Genomic DNA, 22146 nt, shown 5'->3' on the forward strand with positions numbered 1-22146 from the left:
CACCCGTTTAGTCTACTGTACTTTCGAAGCACCATTAAATTGCCCGTTGTGGCATATTCATATTTTTTACACTATAAACTGGTATATATCCTTATTACCATGCTTAGACAAACATTACTTATGACCCTTACTACTTGCCCGAAGTAACTGGGGTTGTTCTGCAGAAGGGCTTGTTTTTGGGCTAGTTTATGCTTGCTTAAAATTATATGGTGTGTGGTTTTGTGTGACTGTTCTCTCTTTTTTGCACTATATTATGATTTTCAGCAGGACCGGAGAATTCCTCGGGCCCCTATCACCTATATTACCCACGAACCCTTAACTCCTGTATGGCCCATATACCCCATATGCCCCATAAGCCCTGTATCCCCCATATGGCCCGTAATCCCTGTATCCCCCATATGGCCCATAATCCCTGTATCCAATAACATCGTATGATACGGGTCCTATCTGTACAGGATTTTTCAGTAGGGTTTTTAAGGCGGAAACTAACCGGAACTTCCCCTCAAGTTAAACTAACAGCGTACAAGTCGCTCATTAGACTCATTCTGGAATATGCAGCTATAGTTTGGAACCCGCGCCAAAAGAACATGATTGATGCATTAGAAAAGATTCAAAACCGGGCTCTTAAGTTTATTTTTTCAAACTATGCCAGGCGGGAGAGTGTTTCCGCGCTGCGTTTGCAAGCACGTGTCGCAATTCTTGCTAGCCGAAGACGATTAGTCAGGCTGAAATTTCTTTTTCTTCTTTCAAACAACCTGGTAAACTTAAATAAGGATGATTACCTTAAAGCTCCGCACCGTCGATCCAGTAGAACTAACAATGACAAATGCATACGCCCATTCCTGTCACGTTGTAACACGTTGAAGCATTCTTTTTTTTCCCGTAGCTACAGAGATGTGGAACGACTTGCCCAACGACGTTGTCAGTGTACAATCACCTGAATCATTTTCATTGCTGTTGGAAATTTATTATAGGCATTGCAATAAATCCTGTGCTATCTTCGCCTAAATAAACGTTGAAACAGTGTATCGCGCATGTGCTCCCACATCGCTACATGTGCTTAACCACCTGCATCTGCATATCAATGTTACCGTTGCTGTTATCATGCTAAGTAGTTTTTTCAGTGAAACACAAGTGCATTGTTCATTTATTGCTTTATGCTGTTATATCGTTATTTTTCTTTCCTTTTCATTTTTGCGATAAAAAGTGCTATTTGCTCTGTACGCCCTCTCCTGTATACGCCTGAAAAGGCTTACTGTATTGAATAAATAAATAAAGAAATAAATAAATAACTAATTAAATAAATAAATAAATAAACCTTTCCAAAACAAGGAGGTAACGCCCAGCGAGCATAACCTAGCAACACTTTCTTTTCAGATAGTGCTCAATGTACATGCCAATGGCTGCTAATTGGGAATGAGAGACAGGAGAATTCGGCTTTTATTTAACCTGCACGCTGCGAATTTTTTATTGTTCAACAACGCACAGGAGAAAGCTCCCACCGGCACCACCTTCCAGCTCAAAGCGTAAGACCTGTTACGCACTACTACGAGGGACAAACGGGTATCACTTTAAGGAGCTTGGCCCCTAAAAAAACGAGCAATGACACAATGCTTAAAAAAATGCTGATTTGTTTCCCGAAGGGAGCAGTTGGGCATGTTGCTGACTTCACCAATCTCCACCTCTGAAGGTGGTTGAGAATATAAAGCACACTTCATCCCAGGTGTCATATGAAGTCTGGAGGTGCCCTGGCAAAAAGAAATTGGCAGATACTACGTACAGTTGGAATCAAAATGATGCGAAGCACGAATGAGAAAGGTTGATATGTCACTTCAAAGTCAGCAAAGCATTACGAGGTGGATGTAAATGATGCCGTACATGGCTTTCATGTCATGATTATCATGTTTGGATATGTCGTTTACCATGTTTGGATGTGTCGGTTACCGCAAAACGTGAGCACTCTACACTCTAAGGCAAAATTACCCGAAAAAGAAGTAACGGAGCCCAATAGGCGCGCGCGACGAACGGATAGACCGTTGAGGAGCAAGCACAGAGAAAAGCATGCCACATGCAAATCATTTAGTCTCTAAACATGCTCCAAAGGGATGAACCACCCGGGAATTTCAGGCAGTGCGAAAAGCGTTGCCAAGGTCACTAGCCGTCTACCTCCTCCTCTCCCTGCTCAGTCTTCCCCGTATTTTGCGGCAATGGTTCGCGTTGCCTCGTGCTCCGAGCGCTCGACCACGGCCGCCTGGATTTGACGATCTAGGAATTACGAAGTGGTGCTTGTGTGTACGCTTAGATCAACGTGGGCTGCTGCTTTTACGTTTCGCTGCACTCATGAAGTCTGGAGCAAGTCTCGACACGTCACCACGCCGCGCTGTACATCTCTGGCTTCAAGATAGTCACGACGAACACACGACAGCAGCAGTTGGGAAGGCCAATATGGCGGCCGAAAAAAACAACAGGCCTATCGGATATATACTTCAGTACGACCCAGGGCAGAAAATAGTGCTGGATTCTAAGGCAAGCGGGTTATCATTCTTTATTCTACTCTACTTGTCACGTGTGTGATACAGATCGCGCTTGCCGGCAACGAGCTCAGTCGTGTTGTATATCGCACGCTTGAAATGCATCGCGAAGGACAGCTTCGACGTCTTAAGTTCGCCTGTGCTTCACTCCGCCATTGCCGTCGGCCTCCCGTATGCTCGCACATCGAGTGCTCGCCTGTCTTCGCCACCGTGATGAGCTCAGTGCTAACGATATTGTCAGTACATGTCATTTAAAGAAACAAGGCCAACACGACAAAAGCATTCTCAGACACTGAATGAATATCAGTGCCGGACGGACTGTCTGAAATATTCTTTTGTTCCACTAGCAATTCTCGAGTGGAATAACTTGCCAATCAGTATAACAAACAGTCAATCACTGGAAACTTTTTCATCCCTGCTCGAATGTTATTTATTGTCATTAGAATTGACGAACTCTGTTTTTTTCTTGTCCACTGTTTGAAGTGCTCACTATTCATTTTTTTCAGTACTAGATGGAATTGATGTCCTATGCTACTGAATGTATTTTAGTGGTACTGATGTAGTCATCAAATGTATTTCCGTCGGCTTTGTCTCACTCGTTTTTATCATAATTCAGTGAGTACCCTCTGTATAAATCTTGCCCTTTCACAATGTATGTGCCCTTCTTGCATTAATCACTGTTGGGATCGGCAGTATATGTAAATAAATAAATAAATAAATATTAGGCTGAGACCTCGTCGCGGTGTTGAGAGTCATTGAAAACACGTTGCGGGATCTCGTAACGAGCTTGGTTGTAGTATGTCGCGTGCTGTGAACTAGCACGGACTGGCGGGGCTTTCGCTAGCGTCAAACCTCGGTGAAAATCGGTCGCCATTACAGTCAGTCGGTCGCAAGCAGCTCGGCGCCGTCCGTTGGCCGCAGTGGTGGACTTACGTTTGCGCGCTGCACTCGCTCGAGTTTGTGGGAAAAGGCCCCATTGCCGTCGATTTCTTCGGCGCTAGCTCCAAACCAGCTCGCGCTGTTCGTGGCCACCGTCAAGTGTACGCTCGCACTCCTGTTTCTGTTCGTAGTTCGCTGGCGGCAGACACACCGCGTGCAGCGCCGTGTGTCTCGCATACGCTCGCTCGAGCTGTACGACGTCGCTCGCTTAGCACTCGCCAACTTGTTGGCGGCACGGTGGTTGGCGGAGTTGTGGCTGCGGCCGCCACTCCTAAGCTGTTGCGCTACGGGGATCGAAATGAGTCTTTGACGATGTGTGATATCACGGTGAAATTATTAGCACGTCATATCTCACGTATGTTTTTATTTTACTTTGCACGTATTTCTTATATGCATTCGTATTCATCCTCTGTCACATGTGACTTACTATTTTACATACTTATTCGCAGCCGTGCGCACACACCGTGCTGAAGGCTATGTGCGCTGGCGTCTACGATGCCTGTCATCCATCTCTTTTGTCAGAGCACCTTCAGAAGGACTGTGAGAGGTGTGAAGGAAAAATTCTTTTTGTGTTATACTTTTACACGCTTGTTCTTATACTAACTTGAACGTACGTGCCATGCGCGTGCACCATCTTCTGTCACGTGTGTCTATCTCCAACAATTTTTACTATCTTATTGTAAGTACAGCCGTGGGAACACAACAGGCTGAAGGCAGTATTTGCTGGCGTCTGCAATGCCTGTCATCTATCGCTTCCGTCGGAGAAGCTCCACAGGGATTCGACAAGATGGGGCAGCGAGACTGGACCTGTACGCTTCACCGTTAAATCACTTGAAAGAATAGAGAAACTTCATGTGTATGTAGAAAAACAAAAGATTTCGATGTCTCACTTTTGTCTTTCATTGTTGCCGTGACTGCGAAAGCAGTTACACATAGATGGCTAACTACTTTTTCGCGTGTTCTTTTCTGCGCCATTTGTTGCTCACTGTGCAGAAAAACAGGCAAAAGAAGTATTAGGCCTGGCGCAAAATATATAAAAAAATGTTAGAACTGGGGATGCAAAGTTCATCCTATTGGAGTTTTTGAGAGGATCATCCGTTCGTCCGGCCGGGTGCAACTGTAAGGACTAACGGTTGCCCGGTAAGGTGCAACATTGGGGATTAACAGTTGTCATATGAGGTGCAAAGGTGAGGACTAAATGTCAGTTCTTTGAGGTGAATTGTGGGACTAACGCTTACTCACTAAGGTGCAAATGTGAGGACTAAATGTTAGTCCCTTAAGTTTGTTTGTGAGGACTAACTGTTTCGCCTGGTGCCGTTAGTCCTTAAATAGAATAATGATTGTGGCAGCCCCACTAGTCCCCAAAAGGACAAACCACACACCCTTTTAACACCCTTTTAACACCCTTTTGCCTTAGAGTGTATAGTCTGAAGCCAGGCGCGACCAGCGTCCGTTGGCGCGGCCCCACGGCAACCGGCCTGAAATGCGACACGCTGCATTTCGCGCCGATGCGTTACCCAGACAACACTGCGTCTGCCTCTTTTCGTGATGGAGGAACGCTGGACGCGCTGCAACGCGCATACGCCAAAGCAACGCAACGCGGCGCGCGTCTGCGAGTATTTGGCAGCACCAGTGCCTGGCGTGGCAACACCGGCGTTACGCGACGAAATGAACGCGGGCGAGCACGGGCACCGCGTCACGTCGAAATGTATTGGCGCCTTGAGAGTGGCATGTAGTCATGTCCTCACAAGACACGCATCTCATGATCATCATGTTTGCACCAGTCATATACCTTCAACATTCATTGGTGTTGCGTAATACCGAGTTTGGTACATGTTAAGCTAGCGAAACGGCCGCGAGCGCATCATGAGCGTAGCATGTAGTCATGTTGTTACATATCACGCAATTCATATTCATTATGTTTGCATCAGTATCATACCTTCGTCATTCATTCAGGTCCCGTAATACCAAATTTTGTATAAGTGAAGCTAGCGAAACGGCCGCCAGTGCATCATGAGCCTGTCATGTAGCCATGTTGTTACATGACACCCGACTCATGACTATTATGTTTGCACCGATCACATACCTTCGTCATTGATTCACTTACTGCAATACTAACTTTGGTATATGTGACGCTAGCGAAATGACCGCGAGCCCATCGTGAGCGTGGCATGTAATCATGGTGTTTCATTACACACATGTCATATTTTCATGTTAAGGTCTGTCCCTTGTGTTCGCCATGCAATCATGCCGCGCCATACCAGTTTAGCAACATGCCAAGTGAACAAAAACACCGCAAGAGCTGCAGGACCATGAAACGTAAATCATGACATTCATGACATACATATCATGCTTTTCATGTTATGACTAGTCAAATATGTTCTTCGTAGTCATATTATGCCATATCAAGTTTGGTATTGATACCATTATCGAAACGGCCAGGAGAGCTATAAGTCGTAGGTGGCTAGATAGATAGATAGATAGATAGATAGATAGATAGATAGATAGATAGATAGATAGATAGATAGATAGATAGATAGATAGATAGATAGATAGATAGATAGATAGATAGATATGTGGGGTTTAACATCCCCAAACCACCAACTGGTTATGAGAGACGCCATAGTGGTGGGCTCCGGGAATTTCGACCACCTGGGGTTCTTTAACCTGAGCCCAAATCTGAGCACACCAGCCTACAGCATAGCCGTCACAGCCCGGATTTGATCCCGCAACCTGCGGGTCTGCAGCCGAGTACCTTAGCCACCAGCCACTACACCAGCGCGGCGGGGCAAATAGATAGATAGATAGATAGATAGATAGATAGATAGATAGATAGATAGATAGATCGATAGATAGATAGATACGCTCAAAATCATCGAAGTTCTCTAAGAAAGGCTTCGCATTGAAAAACGACGCCATTATGGCTGATCGAAAGCGACGGGAATGACAGAAAAATCCTGTCCATCGTGCTCCTCGAGCACGCACATAATGGACGCACCCCTTAGTGCACATGTGTGTTTGTTTTCTATGTTAACGTACAAAAATAGGCAGATCCCACGTACAGTGGGGATGGATGATATGCGAAGCACGAATAAGAAAGGTTGATATGCCACATAAAAATCAGCACAACATTATAATAGAGGTAAATAAGAGAGTACATGACTTCCGTTTCATTGTTATCATGTTTTGGATGTGTCATTCACTTTCGTCATCTATTCGCGTCACGTGACACCAAATATACCACGTAATACCACGTGATATCAAAGTATATGTTGAGCCAGCGAAACGGCCACGAGTACGCTATAGAGTGATATGTTGTCATGTTCGTACATGGCACGCGTGTCACGATTAGCATGTTCGCACCAGTAATCAATTTCGTCGTTCATTGACGTCACGTAACACCAAATTTGGTATACGCGGAACTAGCGAAACTGCCACGACTGCATCATGAAGCGCCCTATAGACTCCAATGTAGCGTTGACGCGCGCATACGCTGGGCACAGTGTTGCCACGTTAACAAAACACGAGCACTCTACAGTCTGACGCCAGGCACGACCGGCGTGACCAGCGTCCGTCGGCGTGGCCCGACGGCAACCGGCGCGAAATTCGCGCCGATGCGTTCCTCAGACAAGACTGCGTCTCCCTCTTTTCGTTATGGAGGGATGCCGGACGCGCTCAAACGCGCATGCGTCAAAACAACGCATCGCCGCGCACGCCTGTGAGTATATGGCAAAACCGGCGCCTGGCGTCGCAACACCGCCGTGACACGACGAAATGAACGCCGGCGAGCACGCGAACCGCGTCACGTCAAAATGTATTGGCGCCCTAATGGTGGCACGTAGTCATGTAATCCCATGACAGGCATATCATGATTATCATGTTTGCGCCAGTCACATACCTTCGTCATCTATTGGCGTCAAGTAATACTAAATTTGGCAAATGTGAAGCTAGCCAAACAGCCGCGAGTGCATCATCAGTGCGGCGTGTAATCATGTTGTTGCATGACACGCATGACGTGATTATCATGCTTGAATCTGTCATTTACCTATGCCATCCGTTCGCGTCGCGTAATACCGAGTTTGTACATGGGAAGTTGTTCCTGCGTCCCTGCGTTCATCTATGCATTCGCCCCTGCGTCCGTGCATGCGTCCATTCGTCCGCGCAGCAATCCATGCAACCGTCTATGCATTTGTCTGTGTGTCCTACAAAGCGTAAGACTGGTTACGCACTGCGACTACGACGAGGGATGAACAGCGCCGCTATAAGGATCTTCGCCCCTAAAAGCTGTGTGAACGTGACTCTTCTCGAACGCTTGTCCGGGCTTCCCACCAGTGGGTTTGCAGTGTTTAACCCCCCCCCCCCCCCCCGTTTTCAGAAATGCTGCTTCACTTGAACTTTACTTAATAAAGAAAAAAATTCACTTGAACTTTACTTGCCACGACTTCAATGCCGCACGAACACGTTTCAAACGCGCGGACTTTAGGTGGTGCCAAGGCAGCACGAACGCACAGACACATTTCAATCGCACTGCGTTGAAAGCGGTTTCAACGCAGGAAAGAGCGCTTCCGCGGTAGGGAGGATTGCTAACAGAGCGACGCGGCGACGTTCTGTAGCATTCGTCATATCCTGGTCTGTCCCATTTTGCTGGGCAAACCACTAGAGCTCCGTTTCTTCTGCTTTCTTGCATTTAGAGCACCAATTATAAATCAAATACGTAAAATAAACATTTTTCACTGTCGTTATTGTAACTAACTGTATATATACTATACGTATGTATCACCGGTTCTGTCCAAGCAAAATGTTGTTGCAGTTAGACTTTAATACCCGAGCCAACGAGAGGTACCTCCTTCAACGTTCTACCGTGGTGGTGGTAGGTGGTAAAAAACATTTATTTCAGAAAAAGTTTACTAGAGAGTGCCGACGTGGCCCATCGGCGTGCTAGAGTGGCAAGACCCTATTCCGGGACGCCAGTGGAGCTGGAAGCTGCCCGTGCGCGCTCCACCAAGGAGCGTTGTGCAGCCAAGGTAGAGCAGCCGAGCAGGTGCTCCTCCCAAGCCTCTCTAGTCGGGATAGGAAAAGGGGATGAGAAAGGGACGGGATTAACTGGGCACGATGCTACGACGTGATATGTGTCGGCGAGCACATGACAGGTCGAGCAGGTGCCATTGATTTCCGGCAAAAAGTGCCTGGCGACCGCCGGACTGATAAAGGTGTTCGTCTGCAGGCGGCGTAGCAGTCGTTCGTCCGCTTTCTCCAAACCGCGTGCGGGGTCCGGGTAGAGGCGGCGCGAAGCCCGGTAATAAGCCAAAATTTCGCGAAAGCGCGTCAGGTTGGTATTGCCAGATTCCGTCTCGGGACATGGAGGGGCAACGGCCCGGACATGAGAAGCGCGGGCAGCGGCATTTGCCGCCTCGTTGCCGGGCAGGCCCGAGTGGCCTGGGGTCCACACTATACGAATGGGATGAGGGTTAAAGCGCCAAGAGGCTGCCTGTAGTAGGCTAGCCGCCAGCGGAGCAATGGAACCCTGAAGGTACTGAGAACAGGCCGAGCGCGAGTCCGTCAGGATGGTGCGTGAGGCAGGGTTAGAGGCGGCCAAAGCTATGGCAACCTATTCAGCGTGCGTTACTGTGTCTGCTCGAAAGGAGAGGCCATCTACGTGTTTGCCCTCTGTAATCACGGCAGCCGTGAAGTGACCCGAGGGGGAGGGACCCGAGACGTCCACGTAGAAAACACCAGGACGATCGGAGTGTCGCGTATGAAGGGCCGCGGCGCGTGCTAGTCTACGGCCAGGATGGAGGTCAGGGTTCATATTACGGGGTAGAGGTTCCACGCATAGCTTTTGACGCCAGAGCTCTGGTACCGGCTGCAGAGGGTCTTGGTCAGATATCGGGTTAAGGCCAAGTCTGTGTAGAAGACGGCGCCCTGAAGGCGTCTGCGACAGTCGATTGATTTGGTTAACGCGATGAGCTTCGCGCATCTCTGCAAAGGTGTTGTGTACCCCCAGAGCCGTGAATCGGCTGTTGGAAGTTGCAATAGGTAGGTCCAGAGCGCGTTTGTATACTGAACGAAGAAGGACGTCCAGCTGGTGCTCGTGTCGACGACGCAGGTGAAGGTAAGGCAAGGCGTAGAGGACGCGACTGGTCACAAACGCGTGGGCCAATCGGAGGGACTGAGACCCGCGGAGGCCGCCGCGCTTGGTAGAAACTCGCCGTATCATGCGGCTCACCTGTTCGCTGGTGCGTCTGAGGCCTGCTATTGTGCCCTTTGGATCCAAGGACGATGTGAGGTGAAGGCCAAGAACCCGAATATTTTGCACTGACGAGATGGGCCCGGACGGAAGAAAAATTTGAGGCGGCGGTAGCGGAGAGACTGAAAGAAGAGCCGATTTAGCTGGAGAGCACTCCAGGCCGCATGAACCTGCGTAGGTGTCCACCAGAAGGGCAGCCTTTTGCAGGCGTTCTTCGATTTGCGCTAAGGAGCCGGTGTTGGTCCAGATTGTGATATCGTCCGCATATAGTGCGTGTTGTATTCCCTCGACCTCGCTTAGAAGAGAGGGGAGGTTCATCATCGCCAGGTTAAAAAGCAGAGGAGACAGAACTGCCCCTTGAGGTGTACCCCGCGTGCCTAATAAGTACGATCCGTGTTCGGTAGAATTAAGGCGAATGAAGGCGGTGCGATGTGATAGAAAGGCGCGAATGTAGTTGAAAGTCTTCTGCCCACAGTTTGTGGTAGACAGGTTAGTGAGTATAGTGCTGTGTTTGACGTTGTCGAACGCCCCGCGGAGATCGAGAGCGAGCACGGCTTTATCGTTATGGCGCATAGTAGTCGGCTCTATGATATCGTGTTGAAGCTGGAGCAGGACGTCTTGCGCCGACAGATGCGGGCGAAAGCCAAACATTGTATCGGCAAAGGTCCTCCTGGCCTCCAAGTAGGCGGAAAGGCGTTCGCGAACCATGGTTTCCATGAGTTTGCCTGCGCAAGACGTAAGTGAGATGGGTCTCAGTGTGTCAATACTAACGGACTTTGCCGATTTGGGAATGAATGTCACGACCGATGTGGTCCATTCCGTTGGAAGCGGAGAACCGTCCCATATCGAATTTATAAGGTGGAGTAGCGAGAGGTGTGCTTGGTCGGGAAGATTTGCCAGGAGCGATACTGTGATTCCGTCGCGTCCAGGGGCCGTGCCCCGTCGCATTTTCGTGAGTGCAAATCGTAAATCAGAAAGCGTGTATGGGGCGTCGAGGTCAGTGTTAGGGGCGCCGGAATACGTATATGCTGGGCCTGCGGGATCAATTGTGCGGCAGATGTAGCGGTCACAAAGTTCTCGCGCGAGTTCATCCGTAGTGCCCTGAAATGCATGCAGAACACGGTGGAGCTGGCGTTGCGTTTCTCCCCTGGTGGTGGAGGGATCGAGAAGGCTTCTAAAGAGTCGCCACGCACTCTTAGAGCTCATCTGGTTTGCAGCCTTCGAACAGGTGTCTGCCCAGTTAGCATCGAAAAGTTGTGCGGAGTATGCGGCCGCCTTTGCAGTGAGCGCCTCAATGCGAGCGCGAAGTTTCCGATTAAGTTTGTTGCGTTTCCAGCGCCTTATGAGCCCGCGGCAAGCGTGCCAAAGATGTAGGAGGTGTGGATCGATTGCAGGAGTCAAATTAGAGGTTGCAAGGGTGCGAGTGTTCGCTTGTTTCATATGAAGAGCGTATGATGCCCACGCTGCATATTCGGTCGAGGAGAGGCCGGCGGGAATGGTTGCATTCTGAACTGAGTCCAATCGGTGAGACGGGCTTGGCCCCAGTGTTGGCGCATTTTCTGCCGCGGTTTGAACAAAATGCGGAGTAAAAAGTGATCGCTGCCTAGGTTTTCGCTTAAATTTTCCCATGTAGCATCGCGGATGTGACGGGTGAGGGAGAGGTCGGGGCATGTGTCTCGCGTGACCGAGTTGCCGGAACGTGTGGGTTGTGCTGGATCGGTAAGAAGCGTCAGGCTCAGCGAGGAAATGAGCTCCTTGAGCTCTCTGCCCCGGGCCTTCTCGTAGTGGTAACCCCAGTGAGGGCTGGGGGCATTAAAGTCCCCGACAATCACCAGTGGTTGTCGGGCCGCTATACGCAGTGCCCGATGGAAGAGATGCGCAAACGAAGCCCTCGCAAGGCGAGGGGGACAGTACACGTTTAAGATATGTATTGATGGTTGGCCCCTCCGCTGAGACAGCACTGATATCATGCAGTAGTCGTAAGGAAGATCCAGATCGAGGTCGATCTATATCGCCGTGTAAGCTTTATGCACGAGGAGGCATGTGGTGGTGCCGCCTACATAGGAGCAGTATTAAGAAAGGGATGGAGCAGGGCCAGATTCTTGGAGCGCCAAGACGGCCGGCTGAGAGCCAAGTGAGCTGAGGAAAAGGGAAAGATGTGAACGCTTTCGCCTGTTCCCAAAGCCTCCAGGGTTCCACTGTATGATCTCGAATTTAGACGCAATGTTTGAACGGGACGTACGATTGGTAGCCATCGTGACTGTCCTAGGTTTTATATTTGGTCCTCCATGTCCCGCTCGGAATCCTCAGAGGCAGGGAGGGGCACGGAGGCCGCATTGTCCGACGACGGGGTGGTGGTAGCCACCTTACGACGACGCCGTGGAGCTGTACCCTCACTGCTTACCGAGCAGGAGCGGGAACGCGATGCCTTGGGTTGAAACTGGGTGATTGCCCAGGCTTGAATAGCCTGGGTAACCTCTACTACTATGCGTTGGACCGAGAAGCTGGTGAGGAGGTGATTAATCGAAGCTTCGACGCGCGTGAGGCGTTCCTCTACGCGCGGGGTGTGCTCTTCGCTAGGGAGAGTTTGGTTAGCGGGCAAGAGAACCTGAGGTGCCCCAGGAGCCTCAAGAGCTTCTGGAGTAGATGTAGCACCGGTTCCGAGTGCTGGAGTACACATGGCTGCTTGAACCGGCGGTTTAATGGGAGTGGACTTAGCGCGAGGACTAAGCTTGGACATAGCTGGCGTAGCCGCCTGGACAGAGGAGGCAATACCGGATGGCTTCGCAGTACACTGTTGTTGGGGTTGAAGTCGCTTATTTAAGAGTTCGAGTTGTTTAGTTAAAAGAGAATTTTGCTTTTGAAGTGCCGCAACTTGCTGGCGAAGGGCCGCAAGTTCGGGAGAAGGAGGATCGACAGAAGGGGGTGAGAGAGGCTTAGAAGCAGCTTTCCCTGCCCAACTGCTCACCTGAGGTACCGCCGCTGGTGCTTCGAGCGGTGGGAATGCTTGAGAGTCGGCGTGGAGTGGTGGAGCCGAATGATGCAGGTTTGTGCTGCTGTCTGGCTGTTACGAACATGAGGTGGTCCCTCGAGGAGATGTTGAGGGCTGCTTGCGTTTCCGATATTTTTGGTATTTTGCCGTGCAGCCACTGGTCCCAGTCTCATGGGCGCCATGGCAGAGGAGGCACTTGGGGTGGCAGTCGTGGGCATCTAGACCTGCAGGTGCGGGGGTTCCACATTTGGCACACTGGGTTGGAGCGGCGTGAGGGCACTGAGGTGGTCGATGACCGATGGTACCGCACTTGGTGCATACAGGGACCGTTTTCTTATAGGCGCGGATATACGTCGTCACGCAGTGGTAGAAGAGGAAGCGGGGTAACTTCGTGCCCTCGAAAGTCACCACCGCCGCCGCGGAATCTCCGAGTTTGCGGACCGCAAGGATAGTACCTTGAGGCCAATACAGTTCAGACTTTATCTTTTCCGGGCTTTCAGCAGGGTTTACATTGATGACGCCCTTGCATGTATCCCCTGGTGCCTTGGCGTGGCCTCGAACGGGCAGCTGCTGATCCCCCACTTGCAGCTGGAAGTCCCCGAGGAGTCGCTGTGCCATAGGCAAAATGGTGGTGCTACAGACCAAGATGTTCTGTTCCCAGATTGGCCACACTTGAATTTGCGTGGTAGTCCGGTCGCCGAGGTAGCTGCGGATGGCGTCGCCCGCGCGATCGGCCGGGACAAATGTGCGTAGCTCGCAGGGAACGCGAGGTTTCAGCACTACGATGTAGTCGTCGCGAGAGAGGCGAGGAGTTTGACGCGGACGCCACTTGCGTTGCTTCGCTGGCGGCGAGGACGGAGCAGAGGTAGGCACACCGCCGGAGGGATGGCGCGCCGGCGTTCCTTGCAAGGCTGGGAAATGGTGGCCCGCCGTGGCGTCTCGTTGTTGTTGAGACGCAGACTTCGATTTCGCTTGCTTGCGTTGCCACAGTTTCACCATGTCGTCGAGGTATTCATCTTCTGATGGCATAGTGTTTTCGGAGGATGAAAGCTCCATGGACAGCATTTGGCTTGAGGTAGGATCATAGCCCGTAACCACGTTAGCGGCCGCCATCGCCGGGCTGAGAGCCCTTAGCGAGGCGGCGTTGTAGCCGGGAGTGAAGGACGTCCCTCAAGTTGTCAAAACTGGACCAACCTGGACGAAGGTGTTGTCTAGGCGAAGCGGAGAACTTGGCGGTGACGATAAATCCAAGTTTCAGGGGTACCAAGGTGGATGTCCGCAGAAATAGCAGAAAATCTACGGAGGCGATGTGGAGTGCGTCCATCACCATCGAGCGCTCGCAGCGCCCCCCCCCGTTCTACCGGCAAGCTATTCATATCTACCACTTACCGCTGTTGGCGGGCATCCCGGGGGGAGGAACTATTGTGTTTTCAGCATTATCAGCAAGATGGCTCAATGAGCACGCGGCGACTTTCATCTCTCACACGTACTTTAGCCCGCGTAAAGAATAGTGGGGTGTACGCTCGCTTGTGCGCCCATATCTTGCAGTGGGGAGAATCGTGCGTCTTGGCTAGCCTTGGCGTTTTGTCAGAACGATTCTGTTGTACTTACCGGGCGCACAAAAGTCACTGCAATCATTGCACAGCCTCCTGTTGCGAAAGGGGCGCGCGTTCAGACACAGCGAAGTATACAGCTGAAACGCTTATTCGCGTTAATATTTACCTGTGAGTACGTTTTGTGCTTTCTTTGTCCGTATCAGAAATGAATTTTGTGCGATCTGTTCATAGTGTATGGGGCTGGTGATGATGAAAAATTATGGCTCATCACTTTAGAGTGGATAGGAATCATCACACTACACACACTCGTTGTACAATCAGCATTGTGTGGTGAGTAGTTCTTATCTACTCTTCTGCACGCTATATTGGATATGTTAATGCGATTCCTCGCCCAACGTAACACCTGCAAAAAGACATTGTGTCAATGAGTTCTGTGCGCTAGCATGGCTTAGAGCATTTGACTGCCGTGCAGAGAGCCTGGGTTCACATCGCAATTAGTATTTAGTATTATGTTTCGTGTTTTCTTCTTATGTCTACTGGTTACGCCATCGACGGCGACGTCGCTCAGTTCAGCAACGGGCGCCTCGAAATAGGCTTTAAAATCTAAAAAACGAAAAAAAAAACTGATGCTCTATTTCAGTGAATACAGGGGTCAACACAATCCCGAAGACATTTTCAGAGTTGAGTGGGAGAGATCCTTTGCCCTTTAAGTGCGTGCGAATTCCTGCCTCTGAGGGGATCAGTACAACGCGACCGCGGATATTTCAGCGTTTTCTCGTCACCTCGTCGACCGTTAATATCGATTCGTTCCGACAAGTCAAACGCTCGTTTCTAATAGTCGCCTTCCGTCTTCAACGATGACCATTATAATATGGCTAGTCAATTATGATTACATAGTGAGCTGGCTGGTGATTCACAGCATCCATACGTATAGCGCATCTCGGACAGCAAAGAGCTAAAGACGCATAATGCTCGTACATATCGCTGACTGTCAACAGCACTATGTATGCGAGTTATGGGTGTTTCACTTCGTCACGTCATGGATGCGCTATTCCTTGGCAGGAGCAGCTAGGTACAGCAATGTTAGTCACTATGGCAACAGCATCGTCAGTTCATTGTTTAGAATTGGCCACCTTGTTGTGGGAACGCCCCTCACGTAAGCACTTCAAGCTACTTCTAGCGATAGTGCTGCACGAGGACGGTGGCGAGTGTAGCGTCGTCATGTAACCCCGCAGAAATATATTTGATGGAAAGAATAGTTTTTTGTTGTGTACTTAATTTTCTCCCTGGAATAACGTCAGACAACTTTTAATTGTAATATTTGGGGCATTAAGTTTTGTTTTATTAACTCCGTGCGACACGTAAATATAACACGCAGGTTCGAGAAGTATGAGTTGACTACTTTAAATTTTTCTCAACTATAAGTTTTCCAGATGTGTTAAACTCTTTTTGTCTCTTTTACATCTTCTTCTAATTAAAAATTGTATACCCTTCATGCCAACTCATACCGACTCAACAAAAACTGTCTGTTTATCCATCCTTCGCCCTATCACGTATGACAATCATCACTATAAAGCAATGATTGTATAAATAAAGCAGAGTACTAACTAATCATTCAAACCACCATGCATATTTACAAGATAACGTTATATTCTAACGGAATTACCTGTTCTACTACAATCAACTAAAATGTCTAGTTAGACAATTCTTTTGACTTTCGGTCACCACCATCTCCCGATTTTCGTACTGTTAAACATCGACCATCTTTTCTTTTATATATTCACAACACAGTAGCACCATTTATATTCATTATTTAACGAAGTAAATTCTATTTATGAAGTCATTGCGAACTTGCGTTTTCAATTTTTGTTCCACAAGCTATAGAAATGAATTGAGTCCTAGTTCTGTTTGTTTGTTCGGCGGTCAATGTCTGTAAATTGCACCTACGTACCTACTTAGTGCTTTTTGAAAGAACCATTCTAAGACGCTTATTTATTTCGTAGCTCTATGATAAAAGCACATTCACAATAAATAATCAAATAATCGCTGATGTATACATAAAATAATTTTAATAGACCAAAATTTAACCAATCATACGTTATTACAGCTGTGGTTTTCTTTCGGCTTCCTAGCAGGATTTTGTAATGTTTCCCGTCACTTCTGCCACTGTTTGTTCATTAATTAACTGGGAAGATTGAATCGACTATTTTGAATACATGAAAGGTACTCCTCAATTAATATCACTTTTTTGCAGGGTACTTTTGAGGCATTATTCGAGTAATCACTCATAAGTAGTACCATTCCTGGAACTAAGCTGATGGAAAAACAAACAGATGACGATGCCCCTCTCGTGTGAGTTTTGATAGTGTGACACAGAACAGGAAAGAATTGTTATGCTGAGGGTATCGAATAAAAAACAATAAAAATGAACGGAGCATCAAGTTTTCTCGTTTTTATTTATTAATACTCGGATAGTCGATAGGGCAATAATACATTGCTAAAACGGGAACTGCTTCTTGTTGTAAACTGGAGTTCAATTTTTCCACTCATTGGGCTACTACGCACCCGTGGACAGGGGAACCTGAGCCTCTTGAAGTACCCTATATTTCTATTGCGGAGAAAAAAGGTGACTGTTAAGAGTAATATTGTTTACAACACTACTAAGCACAATTTTCACAGTTCATCTACGCGGGTTCTAAGTGGATGACTTTTTCTTTTTTTAAGGCGTTGAACTTAAACTAAAAGATGTTGCCATGGACAGTGGTCCATCTTTTCTGTTCATGAATTACCCTTTGGTTTAGAAAGTACTGAATTTTGCATGAACCTACAGAAACCGTAAAAGGCTGACAGATCACTTGAGCGTTTTACGAGGTATACCCAATACTCTAAATCGTTACCCGCTCTTTCTAAACACACAGTATATTTGAGTATAATGCACACTAAATTGTTAAAAACTTTTTGTAAACCCACTCTTAATTGTTAGACACCTTTTATAACACATGGTATTATGTCGTGACTTTTAACTTAACCATCGCCACCTAGTTCAACCAACCGAAGAGTCAGTTTGAACTAATGCTTTCTGTTATCCACTATAACCCACCAATCTATAATCTATATACAGTGCTACCAATGTTAACGATAACGTGAATCAGTTGCTTCTTCTTTATATGGAGCGATAGGTGCCGTAACGTATATATTAGGACAACTACCCTTGCGAAGCTTCACCAATGTTTCGTGTTTTGCCCATCCGTTTAATCTCAGCACAGGGGTAAATGTTATGAACGCTTTTAATCGAAAAATTAGCGCTTAGCTCCTGCATGAGTAGCCCGTGGGGATGGTAGTGCTCAAAAAAGCAGAGAAGGGCCACTTACCACCAATTTATTGCTCCTGTTTGGTCTGAATCGATATCTGAGACCCGCGAAAATAGTGTGCCTTATTTCTTCAGATAAGTGCTTTTGCGTATTGGGTCTTCATGAATTATTTCTTAGCGTTTGGTGGAATGCAGTTAAATACCATAGACACAAGCAGACGTGCTTCTAGCGTTACAGCAAGGAACAATGTTCACACTCTTGACAGCGTAGGCTTTAGTATATTCATAGAAGTGTTTTATGCAGTGGTTGTCTAGGTCAGTTGACTTAAAGCGCACAGCATTCGCGAAGTGATTTAGATATGTGGACCACGTTGGAAATTACCTGAAAAAACTTCCGTAAGAAAATCATTTTTGCACCATGGTATTTACACATTGAGTGTGCGACAGAGCTAAAAAAAAACGTCTACTGTACAAGTGGGAAGCCAACCAGATTACAACACAATATTTGACCGACTGAGGAGCGACTGCATGGAGCAGCAAAAATCACAGCATATCCACGGAGTGCATAATGATGAGTGGGGCGAAGCGTCAGTCAGTCCGTCCGCACCTCTGTTCGTCCATTCATTCTTGTTTCAGTCCGTCAATGCATCCATCTGTGCAACCGTCCTTGCGTCCCTGTGTTCGTTAGTGCGTCCATCTATGCGTCCATTCATCCGTCACTGTGTTTCATTGTGTGTCTATGCATCCGTCCGTCCCCCAGCGCATTCACCCGTTCTTCCGCGCTTCCGTCGGTGTGTGCGTTCATTCATCTGTCCATGCGTCAATCCGTGCGTTCATTCGTCTTTCGGTGCGTCCGTCCCTGCGTTCATCTGTCCATTCGTCAGTGCGTGCGCCCAACTGTCGATGCATCTGTGCATCTGTCTGTCGATCTATCCATACATCCGTGCGTCTGTCTATTTGTCCCTCCATCTACTGAACACTCGAAGTACCACCATCTCGCAACTTTTCATCATATATTAACCATATAGAAGTACAGCCAACCAGCAGGCATTCCAAGAACTACACGAGAGGTGGCATGACAGGACTGGAAGTGCGCCAAGCACATACTCTCTTACAGCCTACGCTTCATGCCTAGTTCCCACCTTTCACCGCCGCTAGTTAATTGTACTGTGGCCCAACCCCGCTAAACATTGCTGAAACAAAGAAGGTTACGCCCAGCGAGTTTCACATAGCAACTTTTTCTGGTCAGATAGTGCTCAACGTGCGTTTTCCTCTTACTAGTGTTTTTAGTAAGCATCAAATTCAGAGAAAATTTTATTGAAGATTAAGTCAGTTATACTCGCCTCTGTAGGTTAGTTCATCAGAAACAGCTATCTTTGTATATATGAATAACGTGCGCGGGTTTCCTCCTCAATTCAAAAGAGTACGCGCATGCCGCTTCTCTAGTCCGGTCATAGAAATGGCTACCTACTACTACTATTGTGATGTCTACCTCTACTACTATTACTACTACTACTACTACATACATCGCGGACGCACGACCCACGGCTTAAGGAGCTTCGCCCGTAAAAAATGTCAATCCTGCGTGGAAGGCGAATCACAGTCACCGCGAAAGCTAGAAGAGTGACCTTTCAGAGCCTTTTTTAAACACTTATTGGGTGAATTCCGCAGGCACACTTGCTGAGTACACCCCTATGGGCTTAATAATAATACATTCTGGGCAGCAAGTTGGCATTCACTATGCTAACCTTCGTCATTCTTCTGAGAATCGTGGTATTCACTAAACACTTGCAAAGAATCTTGTGCCAATTGTTCATGCAGTTGCAGACGACAATGAGGAGTTATGTTTGAAGTGGGTATGCACCGAAGTTAATAGGTGATCAAAAACAAGCTTTTGTAATGAGTTAGAGCGTCGGACGACCCGCTCATTACACTATTTGAAATTTGTGAAGCCTGGTTGTGTTTTTGCTGTTATAGAACGCTTTATTACTTTTATTAACGCGATTCCTTGCCGGACATCAAATCTGCCTAAGGAAAGTTTGCGAAAAAATCCCAAGCACCAGTGTGGCTCTGTGGTAGAATACTGGGATGGCATGCAGTAGAGCCGGCTTCAAGCCCCCCTGTGTCCCTTGCGTTTTCTTTCGTTACTGGTTACGTAGACCAGCGGCGGTGGCGGCGGCGGCCCACAACTACGATGCCACACATGACTCGTGTTCTGATCTTATAACAGATTAAGCTGTAAAAAAAGGCGGAAAAACATAACTTCTCACGAGAGAATCACCAACAAGTGGGAACAGACGGCTCAAAACAAACGAACATTCTTTGTCGGCTGACTATAAACTAATGTCACGGCCATGATGTGTGACCTTCTCTGCCTTTTCACGTCTTGCGTGGATGCCAGGCACACTGTCCACTACAAAAAGAATACAATAAAAATACAAAAAAATTAGAAAAAGAATCTAGGCCTACTAGCTTTGCTTTTTCTTCAGATTTGGTACCACAAGTGCAAAGCAGCCTTACTTTGTTTTGTGCTTGATAGTGACACTGGCAATACTAAAAAAAAAGGTGTAAAGGACATGCTTTAGAACGACCTTACAAATAAGAAGTACGGGCTTCCTCCCACAGTATAACTATCTGAGTGGCTACTACTTCGTTACGTCAACACCTTTTAGGCTCGAAAAGTTGGAGAATACACCGGTGAGATCACGCTTGTCGCGGAAGCATTGCAAATATTTATTTGGCAGCCTCTCGCAACAGCTAGGGTGATGAACGGAAATAAATGTGAATGATTATTGAAATAGTCACTATCCTATTATCTGCAGTTGAATAAACAGTGATAGAACGAGAGAAATCACATCATCATCGCAAATCGTCTCTCCTCCCATCTTTGCATTTTTTTCACGCCACCTCGGCAAGACAGAGAAGGCAGTCGCGTTTGGAATCTCAGTGACAGCAGCCATTGCACGCTTTCAATTGTGCACAGAACATACAACGTGCAAGGGTGATATTATTTATATTGACTTTAAACGGATATTGACAGTGACGGCAACAGTGACAGAAGAAGTGCACTCCCATTGTTCACATGACTGCAGACGCAAACTAAGCCTATTTACATTCCAATAAGAATGTATTTGCTTGCACTTTTTCAGGCAGTGTTTCTGTAGTGTTATCGTGGAATATATAGTGTAGCAGAACAACCTGTTTGTTCTATCCGAGATGACAACCAACTAAATATCAAGCCACGCTTACGTCCCTTCTATCGTAAGAAGAAGCTTGCTTACATAAAACAATGTTCGACGTCGTGTCAGGAGTCATCTCCCTTCTTCCTCAAAGGACAGCCTACATAAGCAAGTTTGCGCCTAATGCTGACAGCCGCTTTGAGTCGGCTGAATCCTTTCCGTGATGAACAAATGGAGAGATGACGTTTCCGAACGGCTGTCTGACATTTTGCAAACGCAGTTGGTCGTACACCAAGGCTTGTATGGAAAAAAGCTGTTGACAACTTAACGCACAAACACTGACATCACTTTGATCTCTATCGATTGTGATGCATTAACACGTGTAGTACTTCATATACGGGCGGTGTTCGAGGGAATTAGTGCTGATTTGATGATGCCAGTGTCACTTAGCTGAAGCATCGCCTTCTTAACGGCATTGTTATTATTCGGCCTGTCGGTATACAACGTACAGCTGCTACACTGTCCTTTGAGCCGGTGATTTACCTAATGTGCTTCTTTAGCACTTTTTCGCTTAAAAAGGCCTAAATATATCAACTGTGAAGTGCGCGTTGATGGCGTTTACACGCAAACCAATGACGCCATACCCTGTTTACATCAATGGGCAGAGTGTCAAATATGCACGGACGCATCGTTTCCTGGGCATAATAATCGACGGAAGTCTTTCGTGGAGCCCACATTGTGCGTACTTGAAGAAGAGACTGCTATCTATTGTGCATATCATGAAATTCTTGTGCGGTAAAGCATGGGGAACTTCTGTGGCCTCCATGATACAGCTGTACAGAGCCCTATTTCTGGGTCTATTGCGCTATAGCTTGCCGGTACTGACTAACACTTGCAAATCGAATACTCATTCATTGGAGAGTTCACAGGGTCAGGCACTGCGTATCTGCCTAGGACTGTCCCGATGCGCTTCTACTTATGCCAAAATCATGCTTGCAAAAGACCATCCGGTCAGGACATATATAGTTGTGGATTGCCTCAGAGCGCACATTCGACATGCTAGCCGTGTCTCCGACCACCACTTGGCCCTTCTACCTTCCGGAAGATCACGTGCTACGTTTTCAGACGTCATAGCCAAGCACCTAAACAGCATTCCATCAGGATATACGCCAGCTGCGAGAACGGCATGCCCTTTGTGGTGCCTCGACCAGCCGCAAGTACGTCTAGAAATTCCGGGAATCAAAAAGAAAAGCAGTCACTCCAGAGTAGCATTGAAGCAAGCAACACTGCTATTATTTCATGAGTTGTACTCAGACCGAACGCAGATATACACTGATGGGTCCGTCTCATCCAGCAGCTCATCAGGTGCCGCTGTAATTCCGGCTGCCGAAA

Source organism: Rhipicephalus microplus, chromosome 1 (assembly GCF_043290135.1).
Source record: "Rhipicephalus microplus isolate Deutch F79 chromosome 1, USDA_Rmic, whole genome shotgun sequence".
NCBI classification, from domain to species: domain Eukaryota; kingdom Metazoa; phylum Arthropoda; class Arachnida; order Ixodida; family Ixodidae; genus Rhipicephalus; species Rhipicephalus microplus.